We start from the raw sequence: 26,647 nt of genomic DNA on the forward strand, positions 1-26,647 counted from the left end.
TAATTTGTTGTTACTCTTTAATTCACTTGTTTTTATTTATAAAGCAAACTTGCAAGATATCCAACATACCCTAAGAGAAGCACACAAGGGAAAGATAGAATATGGAGAATTCATTTAAAATTACACTGCACCTTTTAAAAGAAATTGTTTCTAGGGGCTTAGGAAGATCTGAAGGATTATGATTAAATTTCAAAATGGCGAGTACATTCCTATTATGGGAAGGCCTTTTGACACAAATCTAATAGCTGCCCTTCTTTCAATCAATTTTAAATTCACATAATCTGAAAAAGATCAGGCTCTTGCAAGGTAGAGGAGTTCAACACGTTACCGTCCCATTTGCAGTAAAGCCGTGCGTGCGGAGGCCTTGCCACCATGAGCACCACAAATGGACGTGTTCTCTCGCTGCCCCCACCTCGTGTGTACTTTCATGGGGGTGTCAGCTCCTCCCCCAGCACTGAGCCAAATTCTGCCACAGTATTTGGACTATGCTCCAAGGTTTGAATATTTTTATTGATTATTTGATCTGGTTTTGTAACCCCGGAAACCTATGCTTGGCTTATTTAATCTAAATATGCAACATTGCTTCCCACACAGGTCATATATGTCATCATGTAAGCCCTTTGTCATACCTCCTTAAATATCAACAAACATAAAAGCCATTGAGGAAATCATTTTGGTGTGAGACAGTCTTTGGGGTAAAGAAGACTTTCAAAACATTCTGCGATGGCTTAGATGCAGCATTTGCAACTCTTCTACAGCACTGCTTTCTAAGTTTCCCAAATACCCATAATTTCCTATATACCCAGGCATCAAACTTCCGTTTCAAAGGCTTGTGTGGTTTGTTTTTGTTTGTGTTTTTCTGGCTTTTTTTTTTTTGGAGGGGGGATGGGAAAGAGTGTTAGGGCCAGGAGATCATTGTGAATAAGAAGATAAATAACCCTAACCCATGAGGTAAACTCTGTGTGAGTGTGCATACTTTAAGTAGGGTTTTAAAAAAGCCTCCTTACTGTTGATATTTCTTTAGCTTGGCAGTAAAACAAAATCAATGCTAATTTAATAGGAACTCACAAACCAAGTTTTGCTTTCATTGCCCTTTTCAAAAGAGTAAATGCTGTGGTTATAAACAGAATTCATAATTGTCCGTTTGACATGCCTGTTGAATACCAGACAATTTTTATTTGGTCTCTTCCTTTTAAATCCACTACCTTAATTTTTGCCATATTGCTTGATAACAAGAGTGTTGATCAAAATGGTTGCGTTAAATCTGTTTATAATTTTCTAAAGTGATTTTTAATTCCCTTTAAACACCCTTCCTCTAGGCGGAGAAAAAAAATCGCTCATGGGTTGTTCAAAATTGGCCTTGTTTTTCTTAGATGATCTTTAATTACACTTTAAAGCAAGATTTCTTAATAGGGACTTGGAATTCTGCTCGTTAGAAAATTACAGAGGGTATTGGAAATCTGCTGTTAGCTGCAGGAACAAATAGAGAGATTAGGGAGACAAATGATCAGTGCCTAAAAAATTACCTATGGGAGATAATTATTAGCCCAGGGAAGACCTGGCTGTGCTCAGAAAGGCGGCCTAAATTATGAGCTTATCAAACCCATTTTAGGAGCTGCTTAGGAGTAAAAAAAAAAAAGGTTTATATTAGTCACCAGGAATCAGTGGAGGGGTCATGTTGGAGATTAATGAATTTCCCATGGCTTCTTTTTGTGCCTCAGCAATAGCAGCAGGACCTCTGCAGATATGGGCATGCGGTTACAGATATGGGCATGCGGTTACAGATATGGGTATGCGGTTACAGATATGAGTATGAAGAACCAAGGGAGTCCAACCACCGATGAGTTTCTGTAGTCATATGATTCAGTGAGCAGACAAGCAGAAAGCATGCAGAAGACTTGCGGGGAAGCAAAAGTATTGTTGTCTCTTTGGTCAAGAGTGTTTCCAACGGGGGTCTCCTCATGTGGTGGCAACATCTGTGACTCTTCTGAGAGGATAAGAGCTACAGAGCTGATGTAGCACACACGTGTCACAGATGCTTCATGACAAGAGGATTATTTAAGCTGCTCTGGTTTGGAGCCATCTTGGACCACTATACATCTTGCTCTTAATTGGTTTAACTGATTGCCAGGTGTGTAATTTTTTCTTGAAAGTAAGAGGAACCTTTTGGTCTTGACTGACAATACTCACATTAGAAATATGGTATGATTGGGGGGGTCACAGACATCATATGCTTTTCTCATACAAAGAATCTATATCTAACAATATATATCATTATATATGCATATATATACACATATATGCATATAGCATTATATAACATGTATGTAAATATTTGTTATAGTTATAGTATGAAAACAGATAAATGCTATTTTGTGGGGAAGAAGGAGACCAGTGGAAGGAAGAAAAAGTACGCAGGAAACAGTATTAGGAAATCGACATGAACAAAATTACATGTCTGAAAATGTCATAATATATCTCATTTTGTACGCTAACTAAAACATTAGTGATGAAAATATAGAGTGCAAGTAATATTTTTGGCACGCAGTATTATGAAACAGCATTAAACTTTGGGTAAGCGGGGGACGTCAGCTATCCTAAGAACTTCGGTCAGGGTTGCAGTTACCTACGACTCCTGCTTTGAGAAACAGCCATACCAGCAGCTCCCGCTGACTCCCCGCTGACTCCTCACTTGGGCATAGAAGGAGACTAAAGGCAGGGTGGGAGCCTAGCATCTCTTCAAGGTCTATCTGTCTATTTTTGTTTGGCTGAAGGCACAAAGGTGGCATTGCCCTTAACCTTTCCTCTTGAGTCACCTTGAATTACAGGACAGCAAAATGACACAGGTTGGACCATCTCCCAGTTGAGGTCAATGATGAGGAGAAAGCTGCAGAGGTAGTCATCTCATGACTCAGCTTGCCTCCTCAGACAAGGACCTTCTCAGACCATCTTGCAGAACCAGAGTTGAAATAGTAACCAAGCTAGCCACTAACTGTTTAATTACACCTTGCCCCTGCCCCTTGTCCAAATCTGCCTCTATTTAAACCCACAGCTCATGGCTGTCCACCAAAGATAAACTTGGAGGCCCCTGAACCCCTTTATTTTTGCTCTTCCCCATGTTGCCACTTTGAATGGATCTCTTTGCCAGTTACCCTTGCTTTAATTGGGGACAGATGACCAAGTCTAGCTTGTTGAAGCTCTGGGAATCCAAGCTTTTGTTCTTATAAACACTGTTCCCAGAGCTGTGATACTGCTGAGTAATGAAGCTTGACTGCATGGCTTCTCAGGAGCTTCCCCCTCACTAGGAGGCCACAGTTTACAAGAGCATAAACACACCTGGAAATGAAACCAAGACTTAATTGAGTGTGAACTGCATCACAGGGTAGATTTAGTTACAGCAGAAACAAGTAATTTAGGCAGAAAAGGGATTGCAAAAGGCTATTCTGAAAAGACAGCAGCCAAAGTGTGAATCACAGACTAGGAAAACTGTCCGCAGACACAGTTCAGAAGTGCCCTGACTGTGTAGGACACAGCCACATGCGCTGTTGAATGCTCTCAATGCTGGTCCCTGTGGCTGAATCCCTTACCCTTGCCATCACCTATACCAGAATCCAGTCTCTGCATCCCTGCCTCTCCATGGTGTTCACTACCAGTGAGCCTAAACTTGCCAGGCCATTCACTTGCCCCTGGCTCTCTGGGAGCCACATCTGGCACTATCCACTTTCACAACATCCACAATAGAACATATCCTCTCTTTCCCACTGAAACTTACATAGTGGGGAATTATTCTAGTAAAGAGAAACATCGCTGACGGATCAAAGACACAATAAAAGACGTAATATGTGACCTCTTCAAGAGGTTTTCACTTTTTCTGGAATTAAGTGACACAGCAGGGAATCTATTCCTTCTCTTTCTTTGTTTCTTTCATTCTGTCTCTCTGTCTTTGTTTTTTGTTTGTTTTGTTTTGGAGGGTTTTGTTTTATGTTTCTTTTTTTTTTCTTTTTGTCTGTCGTTTGGGTTATCAAAGACAAGACCAAATTCAAGCACCCAGGTTCATTTCAATCTGTCCTGCTTTTATCCACCTCTCAGGTACGCAAATATTTTATTAAATACTAAAGCAAAGTTGCTCACTTTATACAGGTGTGTTGACGATTGTTGGTTCCCCATACAATGCTTAGGGCATTTTCTTCTATCTAAAGTCTGCCGAGTTTGAGTAGGCATTACGTGTTTCAAAATATTATGTATTCTTAGCTGCATTTGCAGTATGCATACCCATTGCTGCTTTCTAGACATTTATTCTAAAATTTCTGCCTTCTGTCATAATAGAACTAGGCTTTAGGGGGCATGTGTACATGCCAGGAGACCATGAAGTTTAACATATGTCTGTGACACTGAAATCTTGATTTGCCCATGAAAGAAAAGTTTGCATTGGTGAGCTCAAAGACATTTCTTATATTTCTTTCCCCACCTGTGGCATTTTCATTATTTCTACATTTTCTGGTCCTATAAATTATAGCTACTCCTCCATCTGTTGGCAGGCATTTTGAAAGGAATAGGTAGTATATACTTTTTCAGGAACAAATAAATGGCATTATTTCAGACCTATGTAGTCACTAGTTAGTACCCTGGCCTTGTTTTGACAGTCAAACACAAATCTTCTCTAGTAGTGTATTATATTATCTTTCAAAATTATTTCTTTGAGGACTTAAGAGAAGACTGAGCAGGTAAGAACATGTACTACGGTGGGGAAGAGAGTGGACCACCCAGGAATGCAGACATCCCGAGACCGGAGGACAGACTGCCACCTCTGCACACCTTGGCCCACATCCCTGGTCTAAGGGGAAACTTCACAGTGCCTCTGGACAGAGAGATATAGGAACAGACAGCCATCGGTACCCACAATTCTGGTCTGCACCTAGGACTGAACTGATCCAGCAAAACAGCTCCCTGCACCCAAATTCTGTGGGGGAGAGAGGTGGAACCTCAGAAGTGTGGATACTCCTGAGAAGTCAGAGGAGAATATCCTCTGCCCACAGACCAGACCCAAAAGGGAATTGCATAGTGCCAGCTGTGCCCGCTGGGTGCAAGGACCTACATGAGCAATCAGGGGCAGGACCCTTTGATTCCTGCTCACGCCTAGAGCTGGAAGACAGTCTCCAGGAGTGCCACCACAGCTGAGAGCACAGCACCTGTTCTCAGGAAAGGCTGAAAGAAAACAGGAAAACAGTTTTACAGGAGTCCTGACACAGAGGCCTACAGCAGGGCCAAGTCACTCCCAGAAGCAGCAAAACAAGCAAACACCAGAGACAACCCAATGGCTAAAGGCAAGCACAGGAACCTAATCAATAGAAACCAAAACTACATGGCATCATCAGAGCCCAGTACTCCCACCAAAGAAAATACTGGCTATCCAAACAGACCTGAAAAACAAGATTTAGATTTGAAATCACATTTTTTGATAATGATGGAGAACTTTAAGAAAGACATAAAGAGCTCCCTTAGAGAAATGCAGGAAAGCACAAGTAAACAAGTAGAAGCCCTTAGAGAGGAAACACAAAAATCACTGAACGAATTACAGGGAAACACAACCAAATAGGTGGAGGAATTGAAAATGGAAATAGAAACAATAAAGAAAGCACAAAGGTAGACAAGCCTGGAAATAGAAACAATAAAGAAAGCACAAAGGGAGACAATCCAAAGGAAGAGACAAGGAGCTGTAGACAGAAGCATCACCAACAGAATACAAGAGATAGAAGAGAGAATCTCAGAGACAGAAGATACCATAGAAAACATCGACACAACTGTCAAAGATAACGTAAAACCAAAAAGGACCTAGCCCAAAACATACAGGAAATCCAGGACACAATGAGAAAAATCAATCCTAAGGATAATAGGTATAGAAGAAAGTGAAGACTCCCAACTTAAGGGACCAGTAAATATATTCAACAAAATTATAGAAAAAAACTTCCCTAACCTAAAGAAAGAGATGCCCGTAAACACACAAGAAGCCTACAGAACTCCAAATAGATTGGACCAGAAGAGAAATTCCTCCCATCACATAATTATTAAAACACCAAATGCACAAAAGAAAGAAAGAATATTAAAAGCAGTAAGGGAAAAAGGTCAAGTGACATATAAAGGCAGACCAATAAGATTTACACCAGACTTCTCAGCAGAGACTGTGAAAGCCAGAAGATCCTGGACAGATGTCATACAGACCCTAAGAGAACACAAATGCCAGCCCAGGTTACTGTATCCAGCAAAACTTTCAATTAACATAGATGGAGAAACCAAGATATTCCATGACAAAACCAAGTTTACGCAATATCTTTCTACAAATCCAGCCCTACAAAGGATAATAGATGGAAAACCTCAACACAAGGAGAGAAACTACACCCCGTACAGAAAGCAAGAATATAATTTTCTTGCAATGAAACCAAAAGAGACAAACAAACATAATTCCACCTCTAAAAACAAAAATAACAGGGAGTGACAATCACTATTCCTTTATATCTCTCAACATCAACGGACTCAATTCCCCAATAAAAAGACACAGAGTAACAGACTGGATATGTAAAGAGGACCCAGCATTTAGCTGCATGCAGGAAACATACCTCAGAGACAAAGACAGACACTACCTCAGAGTAAATGGCTGGAAAACAAATTTACAAGTGAATGGCCTGAAGAAACAAGCTGGAGTTGCCATTCTAATATCAAATAAAATTGACTGTCAAACAAGAGTCATTAAAAAAGATAAGGAAGGACACTTCGTATTCATCAAAGGAAAAATCCACCAAGATGAACTCTCAATCCTAAATATCTATGGTCCAAATACAAGGGCACCCACATTCATAAAAGAAACCTTACTAAAGCTCAAAACACACATTGCACCTCATACAATAATAGTAGGAGATTTCAACACCCCACATTCATCAATGGACAGATCATGGAAACAGAAATTAAACAGAGACATAGAGAGACTAACAGAAGTTATGAATGAATTGGATTGAACAGATATTTACAGAACATTCCATCCTAAAACAAAAGGATATACCTTCTTCTCAGCACCTCATGGAACCTTCTCCAAAATTGACCATATAATCGGTCACAAAACAGGCCTCAACAGATACAGGAAGATAGAAATAATCCCATGCATCCTATCAGATCACCACACACTAAGACTGGTCTTCAATAACAACATTAATGACAGAAAGCCCACATATTCATGGAATTTGAGCAATGCTCTACTCAATGACAACTTGGCCAAGGAAGAAATAAGAAAGAAATTAAAGACTTCTTAGAATTTAAGGAAAATGAAGATACAACATTCCCAAACTTACGGGATACAATGAAAGCAGTACTAAGAGGAAAACTCAAAGCTCTGAGTGCCTGCAAAAATAAACAGGAGAGAGCATATGTTATCAGCTTGACAGCACACCTTAAAGCTCTAGAACAAAAAGAAATAAATAAACACAAGAGGAGTAGAAGGCAGGAAATAATCAAACTCAGAGCTGAAATCAACCAAGAAGAAACGAAAAGGACTATACAAAGAATCAACAAAAGCAGGAGCTGGTTCTTTGAGAAAATCAACAAGATGGATAATCCCTTAGTGAGACTAACCAGAGGTCACAGAGAGTGTATCCAAATTAAAAAAAATCAGAAATGAAAAGGGAGACATAACAACAGAATATGAAGAAATTTAAAAAAAAAATCAGATCTTACTACAAAAGCCTATATTCAACAAAACTGGAAAATCTGGAGGAAATGGACAATTTTCTAGACAGATACCAGGTACGGAAGTTAAATCAGGAACAGATAAGCCATTTAAACAACTCCATAACTCCTAATGAAATAGAAGCAGTTATTAAAAGTCTCCCAACCAAAAAAGCCCTGGTCCAGATGGGTTCAGTGCAGAATTCCATCAGACCTTCATAGAAGACCTAACACCAATACTGTCCAAACTATTCCACAAAACTGAAACAGATGGAGCACTACCGAATACCTTCTATGAAGCCACAATTACTCTTATACCAAAATCACATAAAGATCCAACTAAGAAAGAGAACTTCAGACCAATTTCCCTTATGAATATTGACGCAAAAATACTCAATAAAATTCTTGCAAACTGAATCCAAGAACACATCAAAACTATCATCCACCATGATCAAGTAGGCTTCATCCCAGGGATGCAGGGATGGTTTAATATACGGAAATGCATCAATGTAAACTACTATATAAACAAACTGAAAGATAAGAACCACATGGTCATTTCATTAGATGCTGAGAAAGCATTTGACAAAATTCAACATCCCTTCATGATAAAAGTCCTAGAAAGATCAGGAATTCAAGGCCCATATCTAAACATAGTAAAAGCAACATACAGCAAACAAGTAGTTAACATCAACTAAATGGAGAGAAACTTGAAGCAATCCCACTAAAATCAGGGACTAGACAAGGCTGCCCACTCTCTCCCTACTTATTTAATACAGTTCTCTAAGTCCTAGTCAGAGCAATCAGACTGTGAAAGGAGATCAAAGGGATACAAATTGGAAGGGAAGAAATCAAAATATCACTATTTGCAGATGATACAATAGTGTACTTAAGCGACCCCAAAAGTTCCACCAGAGAACTACTTAACATGATAAACAACTTCAGCAAAGTGTCGGGGTATAAAATTAACTCAAACAAATCAGTAGCCTTCCGCTACTCAAAAAGTAAACAGGCCGAGAAAGAAATTGAGGAAATGACACCCTTCACAACAGTCCCAAATAACATAAAATATCTTGGTGTGACTTTAACCAAGCAAGTGAAAGATCTGTCTGACAAGAACTTGAAATCTTTGAAGAAAGAAATTGAGGAAGATCTCAGAAGATGGAAAGATCTTCCATGCTCATGGATTGGCAGAATTAATATAGTAAAGATGGCCATTTTGCCAAAAGCAATCTACATATTCAATGCAATCCCCATCAAAATTCCTACTAAATTCTTTATGGAGATAGAAAGAGCAATTTGCAAATACATTTGGAATAACAAAAACCCAGGATAGCGAAAACTATACTCAACAATAAAAGAACTTCTGGGGGAATCACCATCCCTGACTTCAAGCAGTATTACAGAGCAATAGTCATAAAAACTGTATGGTATTGGTACAGAGACAGGCAGGTAGATCAGTGGAACAGAATTCAAGACCCAGAAATGAACCCACACATCTATAGACACTTGATCTTTGACAAAGAAGCTAAAACTATCCGGTGGAAGAAAGATAGCATTTTCAACAAATGGTACTGGTTCAACTGGAGGTCAGCATGTAGAAGAATGCAAATTGATCCATTCTTATCACCATGTACAAAGCTAAGTCCAAGTGGATCAAGGACCTCCACATCAAACCAGATACACTCAAACTAATAGGAGAAAAAGTGGGGAAGAGTCTCAAACACATGGGCACTAGGAAAAATGTCCTGAACAAAACACATGCTCATGCTCTAATATCAAGAATCAACAAATGAGACCTCATGAAACTGCAAAGCTTTTGTAAAGCCAAAAACACTGTCATTAGGACAAAACAGCAACCAACAGATTGAGAAAAGATCTTTACCAATCCTACATCTGAAAGAGGGCCAATATCCAAAATATACAAAGAACTTAAGAAGTTAGACTCCAGAGAGCCAAATAACCCTATTAAGAAATGGGTTACAGAGCTAAACAAAACATTCTCAGCTGAGGATTATCGAATGGCCAAAAAGCACCTAAAGAAATGTTCAACATCCTTAGTCATCAGGGAAATGCAAATCAAAAGAACCCTGAGATTCTACCTCACATCAGTCAGAATGGCTAAGATAAAAAACTCAGGTGACAGCAGATGCTGGCAAGTATGAGGAGAAAGAGGAACACTCCTCCATTGTTGGTGGGATTGCAAACTGGTACAACCACTCTGGGTATCAGTCTGGAGGTTCCTCAGAAAATTGAACATTGCACTACCTGAGGACTCAGCTATACCTCTCTTGAGTATATACCCAAAAGATGCTCTAACATACAACAAAGACACGTGCTCCACTATGTTCATAGCAGTCTTATTTATAATAGCCAGAATCTGGAAAGAACCCAGATGCCCTTCAACAGAGGAATGGATTAAAAAAATGTGGTACATCTACACAATGGAGTACTACTCAGCTATCAAAAACAATGACTTCATGAAATTCATAGGCAAATGGAATGAACTAGAAAATATCATCCTGAGTGAGGTAACTCAATCACAGAAAAACACACTTGGTATGCACTCATTGATAAGTGGCTATTAGCCCAAATGCTTGAATTACCCTAGATGCACAGAACACATGAAACTCAAGGATGACCAAAGTGTGGATGCTTCACTCCTTCTTTAAAAGGGGAATAAGAATACCCTTGGGAAGGACTAGGGAGGTAAAGTTTAGAACAGAGGCAGAAGGAACACCCATTCAGAGCCTGCCCCACATGTGGCCCATACATATACAGCCACCAAACTAGATAAGATCGATGAAGCAAAGAAGTGCAGACCGACAGGAGCCGGATGTAGATTTCTCCTGAGAGACACAGCCGGAATACAGCAAATACATAGGCGAATGCCAGCAGCAAACCACTGAATTGAGAATAGGACCCCCGTTGAAGGATTCAGAGAAAGAACTGGAAGAGCTTGAAAGGGCTTGAAACCCCATATGAACAACAATGCCAAGCAACTACTCTTACAGAAGACTACAGCTCAGTTCTCAGCACCCATGTTGGGCTGCTCACACCACCTTTAACTCCAGCTCCAGGGACATCCAGGAGCCCTTTAGCCTCTGTAGACACCTCCATTCATGTGTGTGTGCACACAATTTAAAACAATAAATTTTTAAAATATATTTATTTTTTAATGAATAAACTTGTTGTCTATGAAGGGGAAAAGGATCATCTTTTCCCAACAGTAGGATTTGGTCCAAAACCAGAAAAAAGTACAGGCTGGTCCCTTCCAATGTGCACCTAACAGAATTCACTCCAAGAGAAACAATTTTTCAAATATAAAGCTCAAATTAGTTGAGGAAAATAAGACAATAGTGGGTTATTTTTAAAACACAAATATTTTTAAGTTCTGGCTTTGAGCAAATTTTAATTTCAGCATGGTTCTTTTTGATGACTTAGCAGATTCTATGAATTCTGTGCATCTTTTTATGGAAAAGATCAAAGTTTTCAAAAGAATTAATAAGGGAGGGAAGAGAGAGGAAGATTAAAAATAATAATGCTCTAGAAAATGAAATGAGGTGCTCCAAGGTGAATTCTTTGCCTTCCAGTACACAATAGCTCAGTTCAAATAAAACAGAAAAGTAAAATTTCCAAAGCCAACATTTCCTGTAGTTCTAACACCCATATTTTTTAGATGTGAGAATGGAAGCCAGCAATATCCTTACCGTAAGGACTTCTTCCAATGGACTAAATATTTCGTCCTTCTGTTCCTTGTCCCATTTCTCGTTTTTATTCTATTGGAGATACGAAGCTGTCCTCTGAGATTTTGAGCATATGTATACTCGTCCTTTTAAACTCTTTGCATGATTTTTTTATTACTATGAGATTAACAATTCAGGAGAAGTTGGATATTGTGTTTTTTGTGTTACCTTTGATTGCAAACTGGGACTTTACCTGCAAAGTAGTTTGTTAGCTGAGCCATTCTTTTTTCTCCAATGACCATTCTTCTTTCAGTGTAGGGGAGCATAATTGTTCATGAGAGATTGAGTTGTAAAAGGGTTGAGACCTCGTTTGCTTTTATGGAACCGATACCGAGCGTTACAAATTCTATTCCTAATCTTCTTTTGAGAGTCTGCTAGTGTCTTTAGGCACAGATAGTATCCACATATGAGCACAGCCCTCATTCTTCCTCCACTCCCCTGCTTTCTGCTATGAATCTTGCCTCACTTCAGATAGACGGTGGTTAACCAGAGGTCAGAGGCAGGACATCTAAAGAAATTGGGTGTGTAATCAAAAGATCTATCAAGTTAGGAGGAACAAACTCAATCCCTGAGGATCCAGCTGGGTAGCCAGACAAAACATGTACCAAGATCCAGAATAGGAGGCCAATGGGCTGAGCTAGAGTGATGGGATAAGCTAGAGTGATGCCTACCTAGTGCTAGTTACTGAGAGAAGTGAAATCACAGAGGACACCCATAGCCTACAGCAGAACAAAGGGCAGAGCCTCCTGCCTGAATGGCTGGAGAACAGAGGTCCCGGAGGAACCCAGCGAACCTGTGTTCACCCATGAAGGATCTGAGCCAAAGTCACCCACTCTTGATCCAGAAGAGGAGTGTTTGCTTGAAGGATATGTTTACCTTTGACATTCTACAACTTTTGTGGGTGTAAACCTGGGAAGAAAACACAGCAAATACCAACAGTTCCATGTGCATGGAGGGAAGAACTATAGACAGAGTGGCCAATTGTGTGCTCAGGTTTCACAACGGATGTGTGTGCTAAATCCAGAACACAAAACAGAGCTTTTCTTATTGCTCCCTGCTTTGGAGCTCCCAAATAGAGAAGCTGGGACAGTCATATACCACCCACTGTCCAGATGTAGGAACACATCTGGCTTTAAGGAGAGATTTATAGGGAAAACACCTAGGTGACAGGATTTCCCTCAGATCCCTCGTATTTCCAAGCCCGAGGACCCAGCAGAAGCAGTGAATTTCTGACGCCATTTTTCACCAACTCATACCTTAAATCATGTGTCAGCCTTTCTCAGTTCACACCAATTAGTGACGACAAACCTCCAAACCTAGAGAAATTTAATGAGTTGGGACAAAAAAACATCTGTGCAAACCTTGTATTTATGGTTCTCAAGATATTTTTTAACGCCCCTCTACAAATGTAAAATTACTCATTATCTTATGGAACAGGAAACATATCAATTGTAATTTGATTTGCTCGCGAAATCATTAGGTTTCATTAAAGTTCAAATAAACCACTCAGAGTATTAATTGAATTTACATGTAAATGTATTATATTTTCATATAAATGAAATATTATACTGCCAAACTAAATGGTTTAACTGGTTTTAATATTTGAATTTTTGAGAAGCAGGCAAACTCTTGGGAATAAATGAAACAATGTATATTAGTAAAACAGAGGTTATTATATTTGGAGGCAGAGTCCTCCAGCATAGGACAGAAGAGACCATGGTTTCCTCAAAAACATCTTGGAAGATAAACAACCAGAAGGAACGAGATTCTTTTTAAGAACAGATGAGTATAGCTTCTATGACACACATTAGTAGGGACTGTTAGAATCCACCATCCAGAAACTTCTTCACAAAGGCATCTTTTTGGTATGAGTAGTTTCCTATAAATCCTTTATCAACTTCTCAACATTAGAATTTTCCTTGATGTGGCAAGTTTCTCCTGCCTAGATTCCAACACCGAAAATTGTCCTCCCTCAGGACAGAACTACATGGATGTACATGGTTCAACTTCAGGGAATGTCCACTCCTCAGACATCTAGCCTGGGTGACTCCATGTTGTCCCCTCAGCCTCCCTCATCAGCTCCAGCTGATTCTCTGTCCTAAAACCCTAGTTCCTCAATTGAAGTTGCCTTTTGTCTCTCAACATAGGTGTCTAAAAGCAGTTAAATAACTGTGGCTTGGAATGCCGTGATCATGGAGATTCCCCTCCCCCTGCCATTTTCTTCATCCATCTAACAGTCTTTTGCTGAGGGCTGCTCTGGTTGAAGGCAAAGAACGTTTTTAAACATGATCCCTGACCTGCAGGAGCTCTCAGTCTAAGCCATAGGACTGTGTCCAAATTAAATGAGGTTACTGTGCCATACCCAGCCCCACATACTGAACACAGACATTGGGACTAACTCTACTAGAGGAATTACTGATACTTCCTACAAGGAGGAGCCCAACTATCAGCTTCTGAAAGGTCAGAAATAGGCTTTCCATTTGAGAATCAGCACAGGTGCCCATAGACATATTTTAAATGCATGACAGTGATGGCTGTTTTAACATTAGGTGTCAATAAAGCTTTGGAAATACAAGCACAGTTAATCTCAAAATCTCTAAGAGATGCAAAGAAAGGCCACAGATCAATTTTTGACATCCCTTCCAGAGTTCTGAACTGTCCTGTCAGGATCTCTGTACCTCTACAGACTACCGCCCTATTAGGTTGTCTCTTCTGCAAAGCTTTTAGGCCTACATGTTAACATCCCTGCTTCATGCCTGACAAATGAGCCAGCTTTCACACTCCTGGAAATATAGTTACCAAAAGTTCCTGCATGTTAAATTGACGCCTGCAGTCACCATGTAAGTCAAAATAACCTTAACCGTTGGTAGGCCACTCTGAGTTTTTGAAGGGACATTGTTCTACCACAGTCAACTTTGGTTTTTGCCTGAGGAGAACTTTCCATGTAACCTTGGACATACAGTGACAAAAGTTTCTGGTGTCTGCTATTCTGTAGTCTTCAGAGATAGTTATGGTTAAACCATGAATCTTGGTTTCCCCTTTGAAACGATGAAACACAGACAAATCCTATGGTTCTAACCTCCTCCATCTCTTCCTCATGGTCCCTGAAAAATAGCAGCCGGTGATCCCTCAGTCTTCCTTTGATAACTGCACACTCCATTCTCCCGCCACCAACCTACTCTACATCCAACAAAATGTTATCTCCTTTGGCTGCTCCAGTCGTAGGTCACTGATCCTGCCTCCTAAAGACCCCTGTGACACTTAGTTTTTCCAGTGCTATGACAAGATGTCTGGGAAGAAAAACAATGCAAGGAAGAATTTGTTTTGTTTTGGTTTTGGGTGGTTGTTGCTGCTGCTGCTGCTGTTGTTGTTGTTGTTGTTGTTGTTAGTGGTGGTGGTGGTGATGGTGGTGGTGGTGGTTTGAGTTATAGTTTCAGAGTTATGGTTTCCTCTATGGATTCTGATCTTGTGGTAAGGCAGAGAATCATGATAAAGAGGGCAGAGGGGAACAACATTTATCTAACCTGATTGAGGCCAGTGAAAGAGAAGGGGTGTGGAGGGTGGGGTTATAAAGATGAATCAGTAACAGGATATTCCCAAGGACCCAAACACAGCAGTATACTTCCTCTGTGTAGGCTTAGATTCTCCATTTTTTCAACTCTAACACATGGCAGCACCCCTCCCTCCAGGACCTTCCAGACTTGCAGCTGGGGCTGAGTCATTAGCTGTCTTTACTCTGGCTTTGGACTTCTTGACTGAGTACTTGTGGATTCTCTCTGTTCAATATACAGCCAGCCATTATACAGCTAGCCCAGCCGTCAACTGTGAAAGTCACTTGAATAAACCTTTTAATAACTGTCTATTTGTTCTCTTTGTCCTGTTTCTTCTAAAGCAGGACTTCTTAAACTTTATCCCCTATGGCTCCATTTTTACAGAGAAATTTTTATATGACCCTTAGTATGTAGGTGTCTACAATAGATACACAAAACATTTACTTCTTAATAAACAAATTACATATAAAATTACTGTGTATTAAAGATGAAAACAAATTTATATATTTATGATATGTATGTCTTTGGTTTTTTTACATAAAGAATTATATCTTATATTCAATTATATTACAGAACACATAATATCTCCAATGTTCTCCAGAGTTGATCAATGTCTTAGATAGGGTTTCACTGCTGTGCACAGACACCATGATCAAGGCAACTCTTATAAAGATAACATTTAATTGGGACTGGCTTACATGTTGAGAAGTTCAGTCCATTATCATCAAATCAGGAGCATGGAAGCATCCAGGCAGGCATGGTGCAGGAGTTGCTGAGAGGTCTACATCTTTATCTGAAGGCTGCTACCAAAGACTGACTTCCAGGCAGCTAGGACGAGGGTCTTACAGACCATGCCCACAGCGACACACATACTCCAACAAGGCCACACCTACTCCAACAAGGCCACACCTACTCCAACAAGGCCACACCTACTCCGACAAGGCCACACCTACTCCAACAAGGCCACACCTACTCCAACAAGGCCACACCTCCTAATAGAGCCGCTCCCTGGGTCAAGCATAAACAAACCATCACAATCAATATGTTGTTTTTATCATTAGCCATAATAAACAACATCTTTTCACTGACATACAAAGTAAAAATGGCAGAAACCTATTTATACTTAAATGCTGAGAACTAATTGTAGGAAAATATTAAGTCTCAGTTAAATATCTAAGTGTCTTAAACCATTTGTTAAGAGCAAAAATGTTTGACTTCCCAGTAAAAACATCATAGTTCATATTACATTAGAGCTGTTCTAAGATGTTTTAGACTGTTCGTTGGTCTTGCATGGTTTGTCAAGGCCTTCAGTGAAGTCACATCATGAAACACAGAAAAAAAAATGTTTCCAGAAGCTCCTCAGAGTCATTGCATGTTTAATTGTGAAATTGTTTTCATTTTATTTTAAATTTTATTAATTTTTTATAAATGTTTTAATTATGTTTTCCTTCCACCAGTTCCTCCCAGAACCTACCCACCCCCCTAACTATCCAGCCAACTTTATATTCTCTCTCTCTCTCCCTCTTTCCTTCTGTCCCTCTCTTCCTCTCTCTGTCTCTCTGTATCTCTCTCTCTCTCAAGACCAACATAAAAAACAAATAAAAAAGGAAAGAAACACAAAATGAAAATTAAAATAAATAGGCAAAAGACCAATAGAGCAATAATATTTTTTCATGTAGGTTTAGAAACCTTTCAATATTACCAAATTTTCATGATTCCCACATTAAGTAATATGACTCCCATGTGGCCCATATTGTAAGAAGCTGCATTCTGGAGAAGGTTGACTAATAGCTAAAAAATGATGCCTAAAAATGAAGAAAATGTTCCATAAAAGTTTAGCGTTTTATATGACTTTGCGTGCTGACACAGTCTATCCCTCTTAGCCAAGCTGTTTTTCCTAGTTCTATATGCTCCATCAAACAAGTCTTGAAGATAACTCTGTGCTCTTGTCTTTGGTAGGCACATGGACTAGCACAACCCCACACACCTGGAAGTCAAAAAATGACTTTACAGTATAAACAGAAAGTTCATAAAAAGGAAGAAGCAGGCAAGATATTAAGAGCAAATGTGCTGGGAACAATGGTGAATGTCTGTAATCAAAGCACTTGGCAGGATGATGTAGTTTGTGATATCAAGGCTAATCTAGGCTATATACTGAGACCATACATAATTTTTTAAAACTGATATGAAGGGTCAAGAAGAAAGGGGGAGAGAGGAGAAAGAAATGGCGGAGGGGAAAGAAAAAGAAGTAGAAAATGCAAGACTGGAAACTGTTACTCCTTTTCCTTGCCCATCACTCCATGGACTTCGTTATGCTATCTGGATATACATAGATCAGTCTTCATTTCTCAACAACTGAGTACATTCTCATCAACAGAGGCTAATAGTACAATATGAGATGATGGTCAGATCTGACAGTACATACATCCTGGAACCAAAGCCCCCAAACTGGCCTTCCTACCTCACATAAACAGTCTACTGTCTTCAACCCTCTTGTGTTCTCAGAACCTAGTTCTGTACCTATCTGGGGAAATCAGTTCCTCCAGTGCTTCTTGATGAGATGATGGACTAAAAGCAGCCTCTATGTGAAGGGATAAAAAATGAGAGTTAGGATTAAAGAAGTAGATCCTATTGCAAAGAGAATAACAAACAAAGTGCTTCAGAAATTCACAAGTTAGTTAATAAGGCACCTGAAACAAATAGAGAAAAAGAAGGGTAACAAGGAAGCAAGGAGGCAAACCCAAACCAGCTTAAGTAACGCTACTCTGCAGTGAGAGGAGGGAAAGTAGACACCTCACTTACAAAGTTAGCCAGCTGATCACGGTAAAGACTGGCAGTTCTAACTGTAGAACAAGACCATCATGCTCAAAATCCTCAAATCCAGTTGCAGACTTTGGTGAGATTCTCCCAGCAGGCAGGGCAGCAGCAGACACAAATCCTGTTCATCATTCTGCATAACTTGCATGTCTGTAACAAACAAAGAGTTTGATAAACTAATAAAAGCATCCCAACAAGAAATGCTCAGGACCAGATTCACTGCCAAATTCTACTAAATTTAAGAAGACCCAACACCAATAATGCTCCTTGAACTGTTTTGTAAATTAGAGAGTAAATACTGACAAACTTTAAGGAAGTCAGCATTACCCTTATACCAAACCAGAAAAGGATGTGGCAAGTTAAAAACAAAGACAGACAAAAAACATTTTCAATAAAAATCTTCAATGCTGGAGCCAAGTGAAGATTATACACAATAACCAAGTTGGTTTCTGTCCAAGGATGCAAGGTTGGTTCAACAAAACCAGATCAATGAGTATAATTTAGCACATAAATAAAATTAAATATAAAAACTACACAGTCATTTCAATCGATGCAGAAAGGCCTTCAACAACTGTTCCTGATAAAAGCCCTGAGGAAAGCATGGCTAGAAAAAACACAGGTCAGCACAATGAAGTTTCTCTAGGACAAACCTATAGACAGCATTCCATCAAATAGAAAAAAAAAAGTATTCCCTCTTTAAAAAATTCTAGAACAAGACAATTCTGTCCACTTTCATTTGATACAGTGTTCTATGCTTTTGTTGAGGCAATAAGACAAGAGGTGTAAATGAAAATGAGAAAATAGGAAAGGGAACAGTCAAGTAATCCTGGTTGGCAGAAACTATCCTATGCTTTCAAGATCCTAAAGATGCCTCCAGAAAACTCCCAAACACAATAAGCACTTTCAGTAAAATTGCAGGATACAAAATCAACATACAAAAATTCAGTAGATTTTTCTAAATGCTAAAAGTTAGCCTTCCAAGAAAGAGAACTGAAGGTAGGGGTATTCCATTCACAATTGCTTTAAAAATACCTAGGAAAATACCTAACCATGGAGGTAAAATATTCCAGTAATGAAAACTTCAAGACATCAAAGAAAGGAACTGAAGAAGACTCTAGAAAATCAAGAGGTCCTATGCACTTGGGTCTGCAGAAGTGATAATGTAGAAAAGGTTAGACTACCCAAGTGAAGTATAATAGATCTGGAGAATGTCCATCAAAATTCCAATGACATTCTCTTCATAGAATTATAAAAACTCTAAAATTCACCATCCCTGTTGAGTCTGTCTGCGACACAGCCTGCAGAGTAGAATCTACCCAGGACATAGTGTGCAGAGTGGGGTCTACCTGAGGCACATGCACCAGAGTCACATAACTTGACTGCCATTGTGTGATCCATGACCTCCCCCTACCCTCTTTCTAAGAAGTCCTGCTGCCATCAGGATGATCCAGCCAATACCAGGGAAAACCAGATACCTAAAGGACAGGAACAATATGGCACCTCCAGAGCCCAGCTATCCTGCTACAATAAACCCTGGATATCCTAAAGGAACTAAGCACATAAGATGATAGATGCCTTTAAAGAGGACATGAATAAATCCCTTAAGGAAACAAAGGAAAATACATTCAAACAGGTAAATGCATTAAAAGAGGAAGCAAATAAATATAAAGAAGTACAAGAAAATAAAATCAAATGGGTGAAGGATATAAATAAATCTGTCCAAGATCCAAAAAGAGAAATAGAAGCAGTAAAGGAAACACAAACTGAGGAAATCCTGGAGATGGAAAACCCACAGGAAAGAGAACAGGAACTACAGATGTAAGCATCACCAACAGAATACAGGAGATGGAAGAGGAAATTGGAAAGGGAGAGGTCAAAGTATCTCTATTTTCAGATGATATGATAGTATACATAAGTGACCCCAAACATTCTACCAGAGAACTCCTACAGCTGATAAACACCTTAAGCAAAGTGACAGGGTATAACATTAAATCAAAGAAATCAGTAACCATCTGCACAAGTGATAAATGGGCTGAGAAGAAAGTTAGGGAGACAGTACTCTTCACAGTAGTCACAAATAATATAAAATGTCTTGATGTAAATCTAAGTGAATGAAAGAACTGTATAACAAGAACTTCAAGTTTCTGAAGAGATTGAGGAAGATATCAAAAGATGGAAAGATCCCCCATGCTAATGGATGGGTAGGATTGCCATAGTGAAAACAGCCTTCCTACCAAAAGCAATCTACACATTCAATGCAATCTCTATCAAACTCCAACACATTTATTTACAAATCTTGGAATAACAATTCACAACTTCATAAGGAAAAACACGACAAAACAAAACAACAACAACAAACCCCAGGATAGCTAAAATGATCCTGAACAATAAAAGAACCTCTGAAGGTCTCACTGTTCTTAACTTCAAACTGTACAACAGAGAAATAGTAATTAAAAACTGCATGATACTGGTATAGAAACAGATAGGTGGATCAATGGAATTGAATCAAAGACCCAGAAATAAACCAATACACCCACAGACACTTGTTCTTTGGCAAAGAAGCCAAAACTATACAATGAAAAAGAGAGAGTATCTTCAATGAATCATGTTAGTCTAACTGGATATCTGCATGTAGAAGAATACAAATAGATCCATATTTATCACCCTGCACAAAACTCAAGTCCAAATGGATCAAGGACCTCAAAATAAAACCAGATATACTAAATCTAATAGAAGAGAAAATGGGGAATGGCCTTGAATTCTTCAGTACAGAAGACAACTTCCTTAAGGGAATGCCAACGGCTCAGGCACTAAGGTCAAGAATTAATGAATGATACTTCTTATAACTGAGAAGATTCTGTAAGGCAGAGGACACTGTAAATAGGACAAAACAACAGCCTACTTATTAGTAAAAGATCTTCACTAACCCTACATCTCACAGAGGGCTAATATCCAAACTATATACAGAACTCAAGAAGTTGGACTCCAAGAAATGAAATAATCCAATTAAAAAATGTGTGCTGTGCTAAACAGAGCACTCTCAACAGAGAAATCTCAAATGGCCGAGAAGCACCTAAAGAAATGTTCAACATCAGCAGTCATCAGGGAAATGCAAATGAAAACATCTCTGAGAGTCCTTCTTACATCCATCAGAATGACTAAGATCAAAAACTCAAAGGTCAGCTCATGTTGGTGAGGTTGTGTAAGAGGATCACTCCTCCACTGCTGTGGGATTGCAAACTTGTACAACCACTCTGGAAATCAATTTTGTGGTTTCTCAAAAGATTGGAAATAGTTCTACTTCAAGAGATAACCAAAAGATGCTCCACCATCCCAAAAGGATACTTGTTCAAGTATGTAACGTCACAGCTTTATTCAGAATACCCAGAAACTGGAAATGACCTAGATGTTCCTCACCTGAAGAATGGATAAAGAAAATGTAATTCATGTACACAATAGAATACTATTGAGCAATTAAAAACAAGAAATCATCAGTTTTCCAGGCAAATGGTAGAACTAGAAAATATCATCCTGAGTGAGGCAACTCAGACCCCCAAAGACATGCATGGTATGTATCACTTATCAGTGGATATTAACCATAAAATGGAAGATAATCATGTTACAGTTCACAGACCTAAAGAAGCCAAATAACAAGGAGGACTCAAGGGAGGATGGTTGAATTTTTCTCAGAAGGGGAAACAAAATAGTTATTGGAGGTCAATGGATGGAGGGAACTGGGTTAAAGAGGAGTTGTGGAGGGGAACAGAAGAGTGGGTGGGGATCATATGTAGGGAGATCAGGGAAGAGAGATGAGAGATGGGGTCAATCTCTAGGACATGTCAGAGACCTGGGTTATAGGGAGAGCCCAGAGGGTCTCTGAAGGTGCATTTAGCTGAGACTCCTAATAGTACGGTATATGGATCTTAAAGTGGCTGCTTCCTGTAGCCAGGCAGGACTTTCAGTGGAAGGATAAGGACAGCAAGGCACCCACAAAAACTTCAACCCAAAATGTGTCCTGCCTGCAAGATATGCAGCGACAAAGATAGAGCAGAGACTGAAGGAGTGGCCAGCCAATGACTGCCCCAAATTGAGACCCATTCCCTGGGTAAAAATTAACCCCTGACACTATTAATGATACTCCGTTAATGCTTGCAGACCTAGCATAACTATCCTCTGAGAGACTCCATCCAGCAACCAATGGAAAGACATACAGAGATTCACACCCAACCATCAGATGGAGCTAGTGGAGTCTTAGGGAAGAGTTGTGAGGAGGTTTGAGGGACTTGAAGAGGACAGGGACTCTACAGGACAAGGACAGGGACTCTACAGGAAGACCGACAGAGTCAACTAACCTGCACCCTTGGAGATTCCCAGAAACTGAATCACCAAAGAAAGAGCAATGGGCTGGGCCCACTGTACATATGTAACAGACGAACACCTTGGTCTTCATGCAACTTCCCCAACAACTGGAGTAGGGGCTGTCCCAGAGCCTATTGCCTGCCTGCCTGTGGATCCCATACCCATAAATGGACCACCCTGTTTGGCCTCAGTGAGAGAGGATGTGCAGCTACTTGATGTGTGTGTGTAGGTGTTTAGTAGGGGAGGGGTGACATCCATGGGGGGGTGCAACACTTCTCAAAAAAGGGGGAAGGTAGAATAGAGGAGGATTTGAGTGAGAGGGTAATAGGAGGAGAGGAGGGGCTGATATTGGGTTATAAAGTGAATCAATAAATAATCTTTAAAACTCTAAAATTCATGAAAAAGCACAAAAAAAAATCCCAAAAAGCAAAAGCAATTCTAAGCAGTTCAGGCAATCCCAAATACACCAATCTTAAAGTACATTCTAGAGCAATCTTCATTAACAGCATGGTACTGCATAAAAACAGACATGCAAAGCAATAGAATTGAAAAGATGATACAAAATAAAACCAATATGAGACATTTGACCAAGGTCTTCTTCAAAGCAGACACCTCCTTAAAACCTATGCAACAAATGGAACTAGGGAAAATACATACACATGTGTACAAAGATGAAATTAAAACCACATCTCGGCCCCAAAAATGAATCAAAGAACCTACTGTAAAACCCAAACTCTGAACCAACTAGAGGAAAACACAGACAAAACACTTCCAGACAAAGACTTTCTAAAGTGCATTCCAGTCAACAGGAAGTAATCCCAAGAATAGACAAACGGTGTTAAATGAAACTAAAAAGCTTCTGCCTCTCAAAGGAAACAATCACCAGAGAGAAGATACAGCTTACAGAAAAGGAGAAAATCGTTGCCAACTATATTTCAGACTAAGGATTATTATCTAGACTCCATAAAAACTAAGGAAATAAAACACCATGAAAAGTCATCCAATCAATAAAATGGGCAAATGAATTAAACCAAGAGTTCTCAAAGGAAAAAATGACTAATAAATATTTGAAAAGGTATTCAACATCCTAAGTTACTGGGGAAATGTAAATCAAAACTAAATTGAGTGGCCAGAGAGTGGGCTCAAAGATTAAGAGTTCTTGTTACTCTTCTAGGAGACTCCATTGGGAGCCTAAGCTCCAGGGGATTTGGAGTCCTAATCTTGATTCTACACACACACACACACACACACACACACACACACACACACACACACACACACACACACTTAAGAAATACAGTGAGACTATGCTTCAACTAAGTCATAACAGCTATCAAAAAGAGAACAAACAACAAATGTAGGCCAGGATATGGAGAAAGGGAGCACTGCTGGTGGGATGTACACTGGCATAGCTCTATAGAAGTCAATATGGAGGTTCCTCAGAAACATAACAACAAATCCATTGAATGAGCCAAATATAACACGTCACATCACAGATATACTTGCATATCTGTGTTCATTTCTGAAGTGTTCAAAAAAGCCAAGATGTTAAACTAGCCTGGAGGTCCATCAATGGATAAGCAGATTTAAAAAAAAATAGTAGTTTGTATGCATAATGGAGTCCTATTCAAAAGAAAAGTGAAATTGTAATATCATCATGAATGAATGAATGAACGAACAAACGAATGAGAAATCTGCTAATTATGATTATGGTTTTCCCCTTTTAACCCTCTTGTGAACTTGTAAAACAATGAAAAACGTTTCTTCTTTTATACAATACACCTCAAGCACAGTCCTCCATGCCTTCCAGCCACACTCTCTGTTCCCTGCCCTGCCCCAGATCTGCACTCCCCCTGCATCTCCTGTCAGAAAAGATCAGGCTTCCAAAAGACAACAACCAAACGTGGCAAAACTAGATTCAATAAGACAAAGCAAAGGTCCTCCCAACAAAGCTGGACACAGCAATCCAGCAGAAGGAAAAGAGTCTCAAGAGCAAACAAGAGTCGAGACCCACAGTGAGGAGTCCCACATAAGCACCAAGCTAACAGCTACAATACTCACAAAGGACATGGTGCAGATTCACGTAAGGCCTGTACTTATCTCTTTAGACTCTGTGAGCCCATATTTACTCTGCTTAGTTGATTTAGTCAGCCATTTTCTCCTGGCATTCAACCATCCCCTCTGACTCCTACAGTCTCTCCCTGAGCTCCAGGGGGTGGAGGGAGACCTACTTGGTGGAGACATCCAGTTTAGACGCTCTGTAAAATGTCTGGCTGTGGATCTTTGCATCTCTCCCATCTACTGCCAGAGGAAACTTTACTGATGATGACTGGACAAGACACACTCTATGCACACAGAAGAATATCATTAGGAATCATCTCATTGTTGTTTGTAAAGACCTGTCGTGTTTCATTTTACTCTAGGTCTCTAGGCTATCTAGTCTCCAGTTTTTGGCCATCAAAGTAGTGTTGGGCATGGGCTCCCTCTTATGGACTAGGCATTAAATCAGACATTAGTTTCTCTCTTTCACGAGTTCTATGCCATCATTGCCCTAGCACATGGTGGAGACAGGATAGACCGTAGGTCAGAGGTTTTATGGCTGCGTTGGTGTTTGCGTTTGCTTTCAGTGGTCTGTGGAGTACCTTCTAGGGCCAAAGAGACTAGAATGAAGGGGTGAAGGCAGCATGCAGGCAGCAGCTCTACCTGTCCACATTCAGTGAGCTGTGTGGAGATTGTCCTTGGATACGGGGCCCTGCTGTCAGTTTGCTCAGAGCAACCCTCTGTCCTAGCATCACACTGGATTGTTTGGGAATCTCTAGTGGCCTCCTTGGCCAACAACTCATCTGAATACAACTCACTCTCAGCACTGGGAGCCTTGTCTGGCTGTAAGAGATGGCCAACTCTATGTCTTGCATTCCTAGGGGTCCTCACTAGGGTCACCCTCATAGATTTCAGGAAGTTTCCACTGCACCACATTTTCACACTGTTTCCCAAAGGATCCCTAATTCCAACCATCTCTTCCCACACTCTCTCCCTGCTTGCCATCTCACCCCCAGTCCGTTCCCTCCTGCTCCTGTCCTCACTTCCTCCAAGTCCACAAACTAAATATATTCAATCCTCCCTTCCCAGGGAAATATAAGCTCTCCCCAGTCAGAGCCGTCCTCCTTACCTAGCCCCGCTGAACCTATGATTGTGGCTTTGTTATTATTTACTTAACAGCTAGTACCTACTTACAAGTGAATACATACCATAGTTGTCTTATGGGTCTGAGTTACCTCACTCAAGATGCCTTTTTTTTCCCAAGTTCCATCCATTTGCCTGCAAACTTCATGTCATTTTTTTAACAGTTGAGTAATACTCCATTGTGTAAATGTACATCTTTTCATCCATTCTTTAGTGAAGGGATATCTAGATTGTTTCTACTTTCTGGATATTATGAATAAAAGCCACAATGAACATAGTTAAGCAAGTGTTCTTTGAGTATATGACCAAGAATGGTATATATGGATCTTGAGGTATATTGATTTCCAATTTTGTGAAGAGCTGCCATATTGATTTCCATAGTGTCTATACAAGCTTGCACTCCCACCAACAATGGAGGAGTGTTCCCTTCATCCACACCCTCATCAGCATGAGCTGTCTCTTGTGATTTTGACCTTAGTCATTCTGATAGGTTAAGGTGGAATCTCAGAGTCATTTTGATTTGCACTTCACTAGAGGCTAAGGATTTTGATTATTCTTTAAATGTATCTCAGTCATTTGAGATTCCTCTGTTTAGAATTTTGTTTAGATCTGTATCCCATTTTGTAATTGGGTCTTTTGGTTTGTCGATGTCTAGCTTCTTGGGTTCTTTATATATCTTGGATATCAGCCTTCCCTCAGATGAGGAGTTTGTGAAATGCTTCTGCAGATGTGGAATCGGTAGGCTGCCACTTTGTGGTATTAAAAGTGTCCTTTGCCTTACAGAAGCATTTTAGTTTTATGAAGTCCCATTTAGTAACTGTCAATCTTAGTGCCTAAGCCATTGGTATTCTGTTCAGGAAGTTGTCTACTATGTCAATGCATTCAAGGCTCTTCCCCCACTTTCTCTTCTATCAGGTTCAGTATATCTGGTTTTATATTGAAGTCTTTGATCCAACTGGACTTGAGTTTTGTGCATGGTGAAGGATAAGGATCTATTTGAATTCTTCTACATGCTGGCAACATTCAGTTAGATCAGTACCATTTGTTAAAGATGCTTTATTTTTTCCATTGTATGATTCTAGTTTATTTGTTAAAAAAAAACAGGTATCCTCAGTTTGTAGATTTCATTTGGGTCTTCAATTCCCTTGATCAACTTATCTATTTTTATGAGCAGGTGAATTTTATTATTATAGCTCTGTAGAAGAGCTTGAAATCAGGGAAGGTGGTGCCTCCAGATGTTCTGTTATTATACAGGATTATTTTAGTTATCTTGTGTTTTCT

This window comes from Rattus norvegicus, chromosome 2, assembly GCF_021556685.1.
Source record: "Rattus norvegicus strain SHRSP/BbbUtx chromosome 2, alternate assembly SHRSP_T2T, whole genome shotgun sequence".
Taxonomy (NCBI): domain Eukaryota; kingdom Metazoa; phylum Chordata; class Mammalia; order Rodentia; family Muridae; genus Rattus; species Rattus norvegicus.